The 12,459-nt window shown below is 34.6% G+C and overlaps 1 protein-coding gene across 1 annotated transcript in view; it reads right to left on the bottom strand.

Moving 5' to 3' along the window:
* The window catches only part of LOC147073456 (angiotensin-converting enzyme-like), a 564,409-nt gene that overhangs the window by 263,138 nt on the left and 288,812 nt on the right, over nucleotides 1-12,459 (bottom strand). The window lies entirely within an intron of this gene.

Raw genomic sequence — 12,459 nt, forward strand, 5'->3', positions numbered from 1 at the left:
TTATGCCGAAAAATGGATAGTCAACAAACGTATTTTTTAGTCAGTTTTTAGTAAGAGTTCGCACAGTAAAGCTAGGCTGGAGTGCTTTTGGCCGCCTGAATGCGAATGTCTTCAAAAGTGACCTTCCACTGTGCCTAAAGCGCAAAGTATTCAACCAGTGTGTGCTTCCCGTGATCACATATGCGTGTGAAACATGGACCCTAAGCAAAAGAGAGATCCAGAAACTTAGAGCAGCACAACGTGGTATGGAGAGGTGCATGCTGGGCATAACGCGAAAGGACAAAAAAAAGAAGAATGAGTGGATAAGGAAGCAGACAAGGGTTTGCGATATAATAGAGTTTATTAAAAAAACTTAAATGGAGATGGGCTGGACACATAGCTCGAAGAAGGGACAATCGTTGGACAAATCTAGTCATCCAGTGGTATCCAAGAAGTACAAAACGTCCGCAAAGTAGACCCAAAGGTCGCTGGATCGATGAAATGATAAATTTCTGCGGAAGTACGTGGCAACGCAATGCACAGGACCGAGAGAAGTGGAAGCAGCTTGAGGAGGCCTTCGTCCAGCAGTGGATAGATTCAGGCTGATGATGATTACTAACCGTCTATGAAGATTCTATTGGTGAAGGTGTCAGATCAAGAGCGACATTAAGTAAAAAGTTTGATTTTTTGAAAAACGTTGTATGGTGAACCTACGTAGGTATATCCCCATGAAGTACAGAATCGCCTCCAAATGTTAAAAGAATAGTATACTATTGACACCACATTATACGGGAAATAGGCGAAAATTGGAAATGATAGAAAAACTTAAAAGAAGAACGTTGTATATTTTAATTTATATGTTTATAGTATACAGTAGGTAAATATTATATTAGGTAATTAAACTGACCGTACTAGTTTTATATTAGCTTCGTAGAGGTGTGCACATTTTGAAGAATTATTAAAAATCCCTTACCTGAAATCAAAGAGAAAAAAACAAATCAAAATAATGACCAAAATACTTTACTATTTACAATAACGACAATTTTTATCAATACATATTAAACACATTTAACCGAATAACAAAAGAGTATTTAAATATTGGTCATTTAATTATCGCTCTGCGAGTGGACAACCGCTGGATAAAAGCCACCATACAGTGGTACTCAAGGGGTGGTAAACCGCCCACAGGGACACTCTATAGATGAGCTCTTAAAGTTCGGTGGACGTACGTGGCAACAAAGAACTAGGGACCGAGAAGAGTGGAGAGACCTAGGGGCGGCATTCATCCAGCATTGAATCCACCCCGACTGATGATGATATCCTTTTAAATGATTTTTTTTACTAACTAACTCCCTTAATAAACAATTAATTACAATACTTGTAAACAAAAACAACACACATATAGAGAGTGTTAAGCCAAAAATTCGTAAGTAAATTTACTGGATAACATAGCTGTACCTACCTACTTGTAGGTATTGGTTTCGGATAAGTAGGTACATATTTTCACCAACATGTACCTATGTCCCTTGCGCTCTTTTGGCTTAGCAATATCAGTGTGTAAAATAAAATTTAATTATAAAAATAAGGTAAAATATTATCAATATGGCAATATAGGTACAAGTGGCGAAGGGTGGAGGTAGGCTATTATGATCCGCCATAAATAGTAGGTACCTACATATTAAATTTTCTATAATAATGTATTCTTGATTATTATTAAAGATCTACCATCGTAAGTTGGCAGCCGGTCGAATTTGAAACTAAAATTGTTTATCGAGGATAAATTTGTTACAAATGCCATTTAATTTTACAACATGTTTCTAGAATTATGGATTGCATAATATTTGTACAGAAATCTACTACCAATAAAAAATTATAAATTACCATTTTTTTGTTAGTTATGGTAAAATTCTCAATGTCAGACTAGCGCCCTCGCTGAAATGCCAATTTATGATGGTAGATCTTTAATAACAAATAATTATGACTGAAAAAGTGTGCACAATTTTGTCGTAGGTAGGTATACCCAAAGTATACCATAACTATTATGGTTTGGTTTAGACAGGGTTTAATTGAATTTTAAAACCTAAACAACATCATCTGTAAATTGTAGTCTTATTTCAATGAAAACAAATACGTTTGGCTGACAAGGTTTAGTGTGCACTATTTATGGCGGATCTTAACAGCCTACCTTCACCCTTCACCACTACAATATACTCGGTCACGACTATGTCGAGATTGAGAAACGCTGCTCTATTAAAAACAGTGACTAGACAACTTTACTTTCTCTCTATGAAAATCTCGCAGTTCAATATTATTTCCATAAAGCACAAATACATCCGAAAAGCCCCCCTTATATGGTTTGTGTAACCGCATACGTTTCCTTTGCCTATTAAATTGAAAATATCTTTGAAATAGTGAATTATTTGTTTGAAAACAAGATCGTAATAGAAACAGACAGCGTTCTTCCTTTTATGCCGTCATCCTTCAAGGAGATGTGTTTCAAAGTAACAGTCTGCGAATGTCTTGATCTGAATAAAAATATAAACGTAATACGAAGCTTTTAGTTTTAGAGTGGTGGACTAGAGGTGGGAAAACTGATCGATTTACGAGTATACTTACTACCAGTATAAAAAAATACTTAGTATCTTGTTCAAAAATACTTACTAGTATTTGGGATACCTATTATATAGATTATAGAGCGTTTCGCGTACTTGACTTTTTAGAAGCCATTTTTACACAAATTGTTAACATAATTATTATCCATTTACACAATCACCCATAAAATTTTAATTCAGTTAATAAGTTACAATTATAACACTAAAAAATTGAGAAACTCGACGTGACGAAACTAGATAAACGCGTAAATACTTATATATAGAACTCGAGCACTAGTATCTACCTATTCCGGGACTTGAGACTGATGTCAACTCGACATAAATCGCATACTCAACTGGAACTAAAACTATGAGCCCTATGCACAATCGTCTGTCATAATTACAACAAAATTACAACAAAACACTATCCAGAAAGCCTTTCTTAGTTATGATCGAGTTGTCTATGGTCCACCAAATCTGCAATAGCTTCGTTCTGTTTTTCTATTGAAAATAATACCATATATAAAAATTCTCTTTTTCATAATTTAGGTAAATTATTTTGTAATTGTTAAACGATGACAAAAATATGAAAAATATACAAAATAAATTCAATAACTATAAATACACAATTAATATTTAATAAAAATTATTAAATGTCTCCGCAATTAGTGAATAATATAAGTTATTTTTTGACCATGTTTTTCCCGATACGGTAACACTTGCCGTTGAAATGTCAGATTTTGTCATTTACAATTATTACAAATATAATATGCCATGATGTGAATAATTATATAGAGTGATTAAAACTAATATTACCAGGTTGGTGTGTAGGTAACTAAGTACTTATATATTTCAACTACCTATCTATTGGTTTAATATTACATAAATATCTAAATCTGAATAAGAAAAGTTAATTCATAATTCATTGACACTGACATTTCAATTCGATAATCGGTTTTACTAAATTAAGACATGTACAGAATCAAGAAAGCAAAGGAAAATATGTTGTATTAAATGACACGGATATTTAATAGTTGTTCAATACCCATATTGAGATCAATTGTTAAATGAATTTGAGTGTATTGGCCGTTTTAAAGACACGTCAATTTATTTTGACAGCAGCTGTCAGTGGTAAATGGCAATACGGAAGGGGGGGCAAGGGGGCGAGTTCATAACAAAAGTAGTCTATGGTGAAGGATTCCTTATCTCTATAATCTATAGTTAACAGATGGATTTCGGCTACTTACAATTTTTACTGTTATTTTATGGTAAGTACGAATTGAGCATCGCGCTCTAACTCCATATTATTACTATTCGACAAACATGTCACCATTTCTGTCCTTCATTATACCAACTTTATAACTAGGGAGAAAGAGAGAGCAATGACAGTTATTAGAGTATATATCACGGCTAGACATACGTGTATTATGCTATCTCGCTCACGCGCATTTAATGTCAATAGTATTGAAAGTCTACGAACAGTACCAACTAGCGAGTCGCGGCGATGATCTCATCGCATGCGTTCGAACTTCGAACAAGATTCTTGGAACAAGTTTAATGGGCCACACATACTGAGTATGGGTAGTACATGCCGAGACTTGAGTACGCAAACTGGTGACAGTATTTCTAACTCACCTCTATGGTGGACCAAAGCGGGAGCCGTGCAGTACACCACAGGTTTCAATCGTTTATTATTTTAAAAGTAGATATTTATCCTATCTGGTATATGATCTATTCTAACTAAGTAACACATAACACTTTTTTCGATATTTTTATGGTTCCGAGACAACAGCATGTATTACGGATGCATTCTGTGAATAAAACCGCTATGTAAAATAACTGGATTACATGTAAATTATACGTAAATCGTTTCACCGTGGCACAGTTCGCCGTGAGCTTTCTTATCGGAAAGAGATGACGATGTATACGGTCTCCAATTTTATTAGATTCAATATGAACGGTAATTAAATTTTCATAGCTGATTTTGTAGGTAAAATTTATGAATTCAAGAATGAAAACCTAACCTAATAAATAATCCAGTATATCGGCTATTTTCAAAGTTTGTTTGCTACTGGCTTCCTGTAAAGTGTAAACCGACAAGAACCGTGTTTTATTAAGACGTGAATTTTATGTCAGTATAGTACGACCCAAAGAGGTTGGACGGTCTTTAATATACGGCCACATATTTCCGATACAACTAAACATAGTAGTTGAACGTTATACAAAATTAAAATGACGAACGCAGTTTATAATACACACCAATATTGCACCTCTAGGTACGTTGTATTAAGGGTTGATTGGTGGAGGTCTATTATATTAGTAAATATTTTATTTTACACTATTTTATAATACAAGCCACTGAATTGTTTTCGATATATTACGCAAAGGGCTAATACCTACAGCTGGCCACAGAGGTACTCAAAATGTTAAATAAACATTAATAAGGTAAGAATAACAAAAAAAAAAAACAATATTTCTTTTATGTAGCAGATGTCTTGTAATATTGGTCCAGTTTCCCGTAAATGAAGATCTCAAAAAAAAAAAGATAAGACCCTCCCAGCGCTGGAAGTATCCCCCGCCACTCGTTTTTACATCTCCCGAGATCTTTAGAAGCCTCTTGTGGCATTTAAATACAGCCTTCCCGGAAAGACGTCCCAGTTTAGATTATGTCTGCCGCATTTATTGAAAAATACGTGAATTGATACTGATATACAGAACCTATAGTAAATATATATTTATCTTCAACTTCGTTGCATAGAATTTTCCTCTGAGAATGCTTGAATGCAAATACATATAGGAAAGTATATAAATATACACGTTTCTAGAATATGATAGATGTTTTAGACTCATTTAGAGAACCTCGAATAGATTGTCAAGCAGCTGGTAGAGTTTATTTATTTCCACGAAGTTACACAAACTAAAAAAAATACATCCATTGACATATTCGCTTCTTAATTCTTTGCTCTGTGTCGCGCTTTGCAGATGATATTGTTATATTCTCACAAGACCCGAAGGACATCCAAGGTAGAATGCAAGAACTCGCAGATTTCAGTCAAACGGTCGGCCTAAAGATAAATGTCTCAAAGACAAAAGTGATGAGGAACTGCTTTTCGGACCATGCGATTATCTGTATTAATGGCACCCAGCTCGAGCAAGTCAGCAGCTACGTCTATCTTGGACAGCAGGTGCCCAGACGGAAGCATGCACGATGAAATTGCTCGAAGAACAAAGCTGGCATGGAGTGCTTTCGGACGTCTGAATAGTATCTTCAAGAATGATTTACCATTATGTCTTAAGCGTAGGGTGTTCAACCAATGTGTGCTGCCCGTGCTCACGTATGGCTGCGAGACGTGGACCCTCGACACGAGAGATGTCCAAAGGCTAAGTGTCGCACAGCGAGGCATGGAGAGGTGTATGTTGGGCATCACGCGAAAGGAACGTAAGAGAAACGAATGGGTTATGAAGCAGACAGGAGTACTCGATGTAATAGACGATGCCAAACAGCTGAAATTTAGATGGGCGGGGCATATTGCTCGCCGAAAGGACGGCCGCTGGACAAATGCCGTCATCCAATGGTACTCAAGGGGCACGAAACGGCCACAGGGTCGCCCTAAAAGCCGCTGGACTGACGAACTGATAAAGTTCGGCTGAAATACGTGGCAGCGAACGACACAGGACCGAGTGAGTTGGAAGAAGCTTAGGGAGGCCTTCATCCAACATTGGATTGACCCCGGCTGATGATGATATCGTATTCTTACAAGGGGACTTTTGCTATCCACACTTTGACCACTATTATGGAACATCTCCGGTGATTTGTTCGAAAAGTTACACGAAGGTAAACAGGCCAAAACATCAGGCCAATTCATAAATGACGTCGGGGTCACCACTTATCATGGGGATGAATGGAGAGTTGTTCTTACTCCCGATGTTATGTTTAATCGTCGAAGGTTGCTTGGTGTGTGAGTGAAATGGTATGTTCGGGACAGAGTTGAATAATACACGGTGTTGGTATTTTCTTGGTTTATATTGTAATAATAAAGTTTGATTATACACGGCACTACGCAATGACTGTCACATTTATATTAGTTGATTTAAGTAAATTGAATTTTCAATTTAAAAGGAGACGCGGACGAGCGGGGCGTAATGAATACATTATAGGAAAACCGGAAGAAAACTGTTTTGCATATCCGTTTGCGTTATTGTCTGTGGTCTATACATGGCCAAAGACAATAACATGTCGGTTGTACGGGTATACGAAAACTCTACAAAAGACATTCGAAGAAATCAAAAAATTATGAGCACCCATTCCAGATTGATCAAATTTTTCCCTGAACGAATGTACTGCAACCTTTACCTCTAATCTTTATGAAGAATGCAGTACTTTTGTCCTCTTATAATGTGGTCAACGTAGGTACTGTAGGTTTCCGGTTTAGATACTGCGCATTGCAGTATGAGTATAGGTGGGCATTGTTTTATAAATTTTTTAAATAGGGTCTGCTTAGCTCATTCAACGTAGGTAGGTACTTCCTTGTATCTAATTTATAATTTTTGTATTCACACTTTCTACTGCTTAATATCTTAATATTGATCTATTTCTTTGTTTCTAAATTTCATGTTGTGAACATTTAAATTAATAATTTGTAATGTTCACTATATGTAAAAATTAATAAAATTTAAATCAGTTATTAATACTTACGTACGTTTTTAAATTCGTACAAACTATCGCTTCGGTAGAGTTGGTATCTGGTGCTACAATGAATTGGCACGACCTTATGTTTGCCCTACGGTCAAACACTGGGGCGTAATAGTGTGAAGTAAGTAAGTAGGTATGAAGAGCTGGAATATAAAAAATCCATTCGACTATTTGTTAATCGGCCTGATGGTTTCGGCAAATTTACGTTCATACAGGCGTTTTAGTGCAAACATCTGTGGACGGTTTTCAATACGCATAGCATACTTTAGCGTGTTCATCTCGATAGTGAACGAACACTATTCACGTGAGAAATTTAAAATATCGTTAAACGTATTAGATAACAGATTATATAAAATCGTTGTTGTATGTAGGTATATAACAAAAAGCGATTTTGAAAGAAAGTAAACACATAAATAAGGAAAAAGAAACAACGTGAAACATTTCCCTAAGGGAGGATAAGGTGTCAGGAAGAGAGGCATTTATCGCGTAGCAGATTGACATCAGGACTGAGCTGTCGATATCAATAGCAACCCTTACGCATCGAAAAGTGAAATAAACTAGGTAGGTACCTACCTATTAGATTTAATACATAATAGTAAATAAACGTTCCAATTTTTTCAAATATTAAAAATATATAAGTACATTCTTATAGGTATACTTAATTCAAAAAATCTTTATTTGATTTCCTTTTTAAGGGCCCACATGCCCAACGAAGATGGAGTTTTATGGTATTTTCAAAGCATTAGCCTGAACATTCCTTAAACGTTGTAGTTAGTCTATTTATATAATTTTGAAGCCTTATTTTTAATATTTGAGATTAGATTTATCATATTTTAAACGCATTTATAAAACCATTAATAAAATTTATGTTGACAATATTATAGTGAAATATTTACGATAAAAAATTATATTTATAATCTCTGTGAACCCAAATTTGACAAGAATTGGGCATTTTTTTATTCAAAAAATGGGCAAGATTACCACATTTGAAGATAATTCTAAAGATATTGATTATTTGCTATGTCTTTGACCATTTAAATGTGATAAAACATCCTACGAATAATAATTATTTTATAATAATTATTGACCTAAGAAAAAGGTAGTATTTTTTTGAAATACGCTGTTTCCATTGGTATTTCCCAGTGGTTAAACTGCAACATACGGCCATAACCATAAAAAGAGTTCGGTGAGGTATTATAACATAAATTTCAAAATATCACACTCCCTGTAAAATACTGTAGCAAGTGAAAAATGCATTTTTGTATGAAAGCCATTTGAAATTTAAATTTTTTTAAATATTCTCTGTAAATTCAGGAAAATCTGGATATATAATTTTTTTTTTAAATAAGACAAGAAAATGAAGATATTTTAATATTTTTGCATTATGACAGTATTTTACTAGATTGATATGACAATATTTTAACTTAACAATATTATACTTAACTCTTAAATTACCATTTTAGACTTATAACAGTATTTTACTGACGGTGGGTTATGTAGTCTGCAGGTCCATAGTGAAAACAATAGATCCATAACCTGTCAGAGTGCCAGGAGACCGTATTTCTCTTGAAAAGTGAAACAATACGTGATTCTTGTTCAAGTGATATTCTTGGTCCACTATGACCAGACGAAGGTTTTCTTAGACATCTTTGTGAAATAATTTGTGCAAAGTCGTCAATAGAGGTGGGAAAACTGATCGATTTTACATACATTGTTTAAATAATTATTATCCATTTACACAATCACGCATAAAATTTGAATTCAGTTTATAAGTTCCAATTATAACACTAGAAAATCGAGAAACTCGACGTAACGAAACCAGATAAACGCGTAAGTAAATGCTTATCAGAACTCGAGCTCTAGTACTTATTTCCGGGACTTGAGACTGATCAACTGACTCATACTCAAAAGTCAAAACGAACTTGTCACCATTTCTATCCTTCACTATACAAACTTTACAACTGGGAAGAAAGAGAGAGCAATAACGCCAATGACAGTTGAACGTATCACGACTCAACATACGTGTATTATGCTATCTCACTCGCGCGCATTTAATGTCAATAGTATTGAAAATCTACCAACTATCGAGTCGCGATGCCGATGACCTCATCGAATACGGTCGAACAAGTTTCTTGGAAAAAGTTTATTGGGCGACACGTACCGAGTATGGGTAGTTGCATCCGAGACTTGAGTACACAAACTGGTGACAGTATTTCCATCTCACCTCTAGTCATCAATCATTAAGCAAATATGGAGAACCCGACTATAAGAATATTTTGGAAGTCCCTATAGGCACATCACCAACAAAGTCATCGTAATGTAAGTGGAAATCTGATACGCGAACAGCGCCCCCTTTGTTCTGACGCCCTCGGGCAACTCTTTATGCCGTCTTATAATCTGATAAGCGTCCATCGCTCCAATTTATTCGACAAATTTTCCTTAATAGAAATAACTTCTTAAGAAAATATATTGTATAGAAGTTAAGGAAACGTGGAATAATACGATAGTAAGAGAGACGTTGATTGATATCTTTCCTTAACCTTTAATCACCGGTACAAAGTCACGAGGGTACAAGGTACATTTCTCCATACAAACCGTGGGCTTTATAGTCGCCCGATTTAGTGCCGCTGACTATGGCAGGCTCTTGTGACAAATTGATGTTTTCAACGGCGACATTTTAAAGATTGATAATTTATAATTTCCATTGAAAATTTAAATTGATTTTTTTACAAGTTTTATCAAGATTTATCTTCTTAATTCAATGATATAATACTACCAATCTACCAGGCAATAGGTATTAAATATTAAAGATTAAACTAATCAAAATAAAGATCAGTAGCATTTTCACTATTAAGCTAACCTAAACTAAAAAGCAACCATGCACCTTAGTGCTTAACAAAAGAGTTTTAGAAAATAAAAAGAATCTTGACTGACATGAAGTGTCCTCTGTACCCGTGTACTAAAATTCTGCCGAAAAAGAGGAGTCAGGAGTTAAAAGTGAGGAATCTAAGGAGGGATCGGAAATATTACGTCCTCCATATGACGCAGCAAATTTTTCGAAAGCCTCAAAGTTGGCCTTGGTTGGTATCAAGTCGGCGTGGCCAATCGGGCCCGTGTGTGGACGGACCCTGGCAAACAGCTCCGGTCGGTCGGATCCCATCAACGGGGAGTCCCAGAGGACGTGTTCACCATTTCCCTTGCTCAGGATTAAACACATTGTAAAACAGCATTAATTTTGCATAAATGAGAAAATCGATCTCGCCTCATGACACACGTGGTTTTACAGACAACTGTTTATAGCATCTCACAAGTAATATTCAATATAGACAATATCAAAATCAGGCACCAATAGCGAGGAGTGCAAGACTAGTCAATGCGCTCCCCAACGACATACACATTTACAGTGACGTGCAATGTATTTTGTATTCGAAATTTTATTCTTATTGACACGGGTAATGGTTCCGATCCAGAACAAATCATAGCTGCGACCCAGTGGCGAAGGGTGGAGGTAGGCTGTTAAGATTCGCTATAAATAGTGCACACTAAGCTATGTTAGTCATATGTATTTGTTTTTATTGAATTAAGACCACAATTTACGGATGGTGTTAGTTAGTTTTTAAAAATCAATTAAACTCTGCCTAAACGAAACCATAATAGATTTGGTCTAATTTGGGCAATACGACAAAATTGTGCACAATTTTTCACTCATAGTTATTTGTTTTCGTTGGATTAAAACTACATATTACACATATTGTTGGTTCATTTTTTTAATTCATTAAGTCCTGCGTAAATCAAACTATAATAAATAAAAAATATTATTCTATCTATAAAATGCTCAAAGTTATGTATGATTTAATTGCATAATTTTAGATATTTTATAGATAGACGTGTATTTTTTGACTATTATCTATTATGGCTTGGTTTTTCAGGGTTTAATTGATTTTTTTAAATCTAACCAACATTATCTGTAAATTGTAGTCTTATTTCAATGAAAACAAATATGTATGTCTGAAAGAGTTTAATGTGCACTATTTATGGCGGATCTTAACAGCCTACCTCCACCCTTCGCCACTGCTGCGACCACATAGGTAACTGACAGGCGCATGTAAATTCAAATTCTTTAGGACACCATGATTGAAACCATCCCTCGCGAAAACAGGCAAAAATGTTTCAAGAGCAGAATTAGTCACCTATGAGTTTCAAGAGAGTCAAAAGTAAGCATGCCTTGCAGAAAAGCAGTCAGAAAATAATCGTATGAGGAATTATCGAAAAGAAAATAGTAAGTACTTACGTATTATAATGTCTTAAAATAAAGACAGTGAAGAAATTTCTTCTGGACGCGTTCTAAAATAAGCTTATAGGAAACCTTATAAGATAGAAAATTATCGTTCATTGCTGTGTTTTTTTGCTATTAGATTATTTTTTGGCTTGTTTTTCTACTAACTTTATCACGTGTTATTTTCATGTTAAATTTCATGTTGTGAACGTCTTGAATTAATAATTTGTTATGTACTCAATATGGTTATTTTAATAAATAAATATTTCAATTAAAGTCGTATTGTTATTTGTCCAGTACAAATCTTGCAATCGATTTTTAACTAACTTCCCGACTAGCTAGACGTTTGAAACTTTTAGAATATATCAGAACACGACGCCAATGCATTCTTTTAATACTTTTAGCCATCTTTAATTAGAATTGAATCCATTTTCAGTTAATTCTGTTTTGTATGAAAAGTTATTTCGGAAGAAATCCGTAATCCAATCCACTATTATTGGTTGCTAAGGGACTGGGGTCCTAGCAACTAAATTATTAATATATACGTGCGTTACTATGGAAATCAATATGAAATGGCAAAATGACATTTCAGTATTATTCTATAAAGTACAATTTTTTTTTGATCGTTTAAGCTAGTCAAGTCAAGTTTCTATGATTCAACAGAAAATTTAAAAACGTTTTATATAAAAAGTTCTTTTTATCTTGTAATTATTTTCATATACGCTCAACCATAAGCCTTCGTTGTATAAAAGGGAAAGAAATAAAATTAAGTATGCTATATTACTAAACAATGTTTTGTATGCTATTATTCAATGCGCTGACTATCTAATATTAACAAATTTTCTGTATCTTAACTATTTATAATTCAATAACACTACAACATTTTCTTAGAATCGGCATAAAGTATTACATAAAGTAAC

This window comes from Rhyacophila brunnea, unplaced genomic scaffold (genome assembly GCF_057557595.1).
Source record: "Rhyacophila brunnea isolate RB1 unplaced genomic scaffold, BYU_Rbru_1.0 scaffold_18, whole genome shotgun sequence".
Taxonomy (NCBI): domain Eukaryota; kingdom Metazoa; phylum Arthropoda; class Insecta; order Trichoptera; family Rhyacophilidae; genus Rhyacophila; species Rhyacophila brunnea.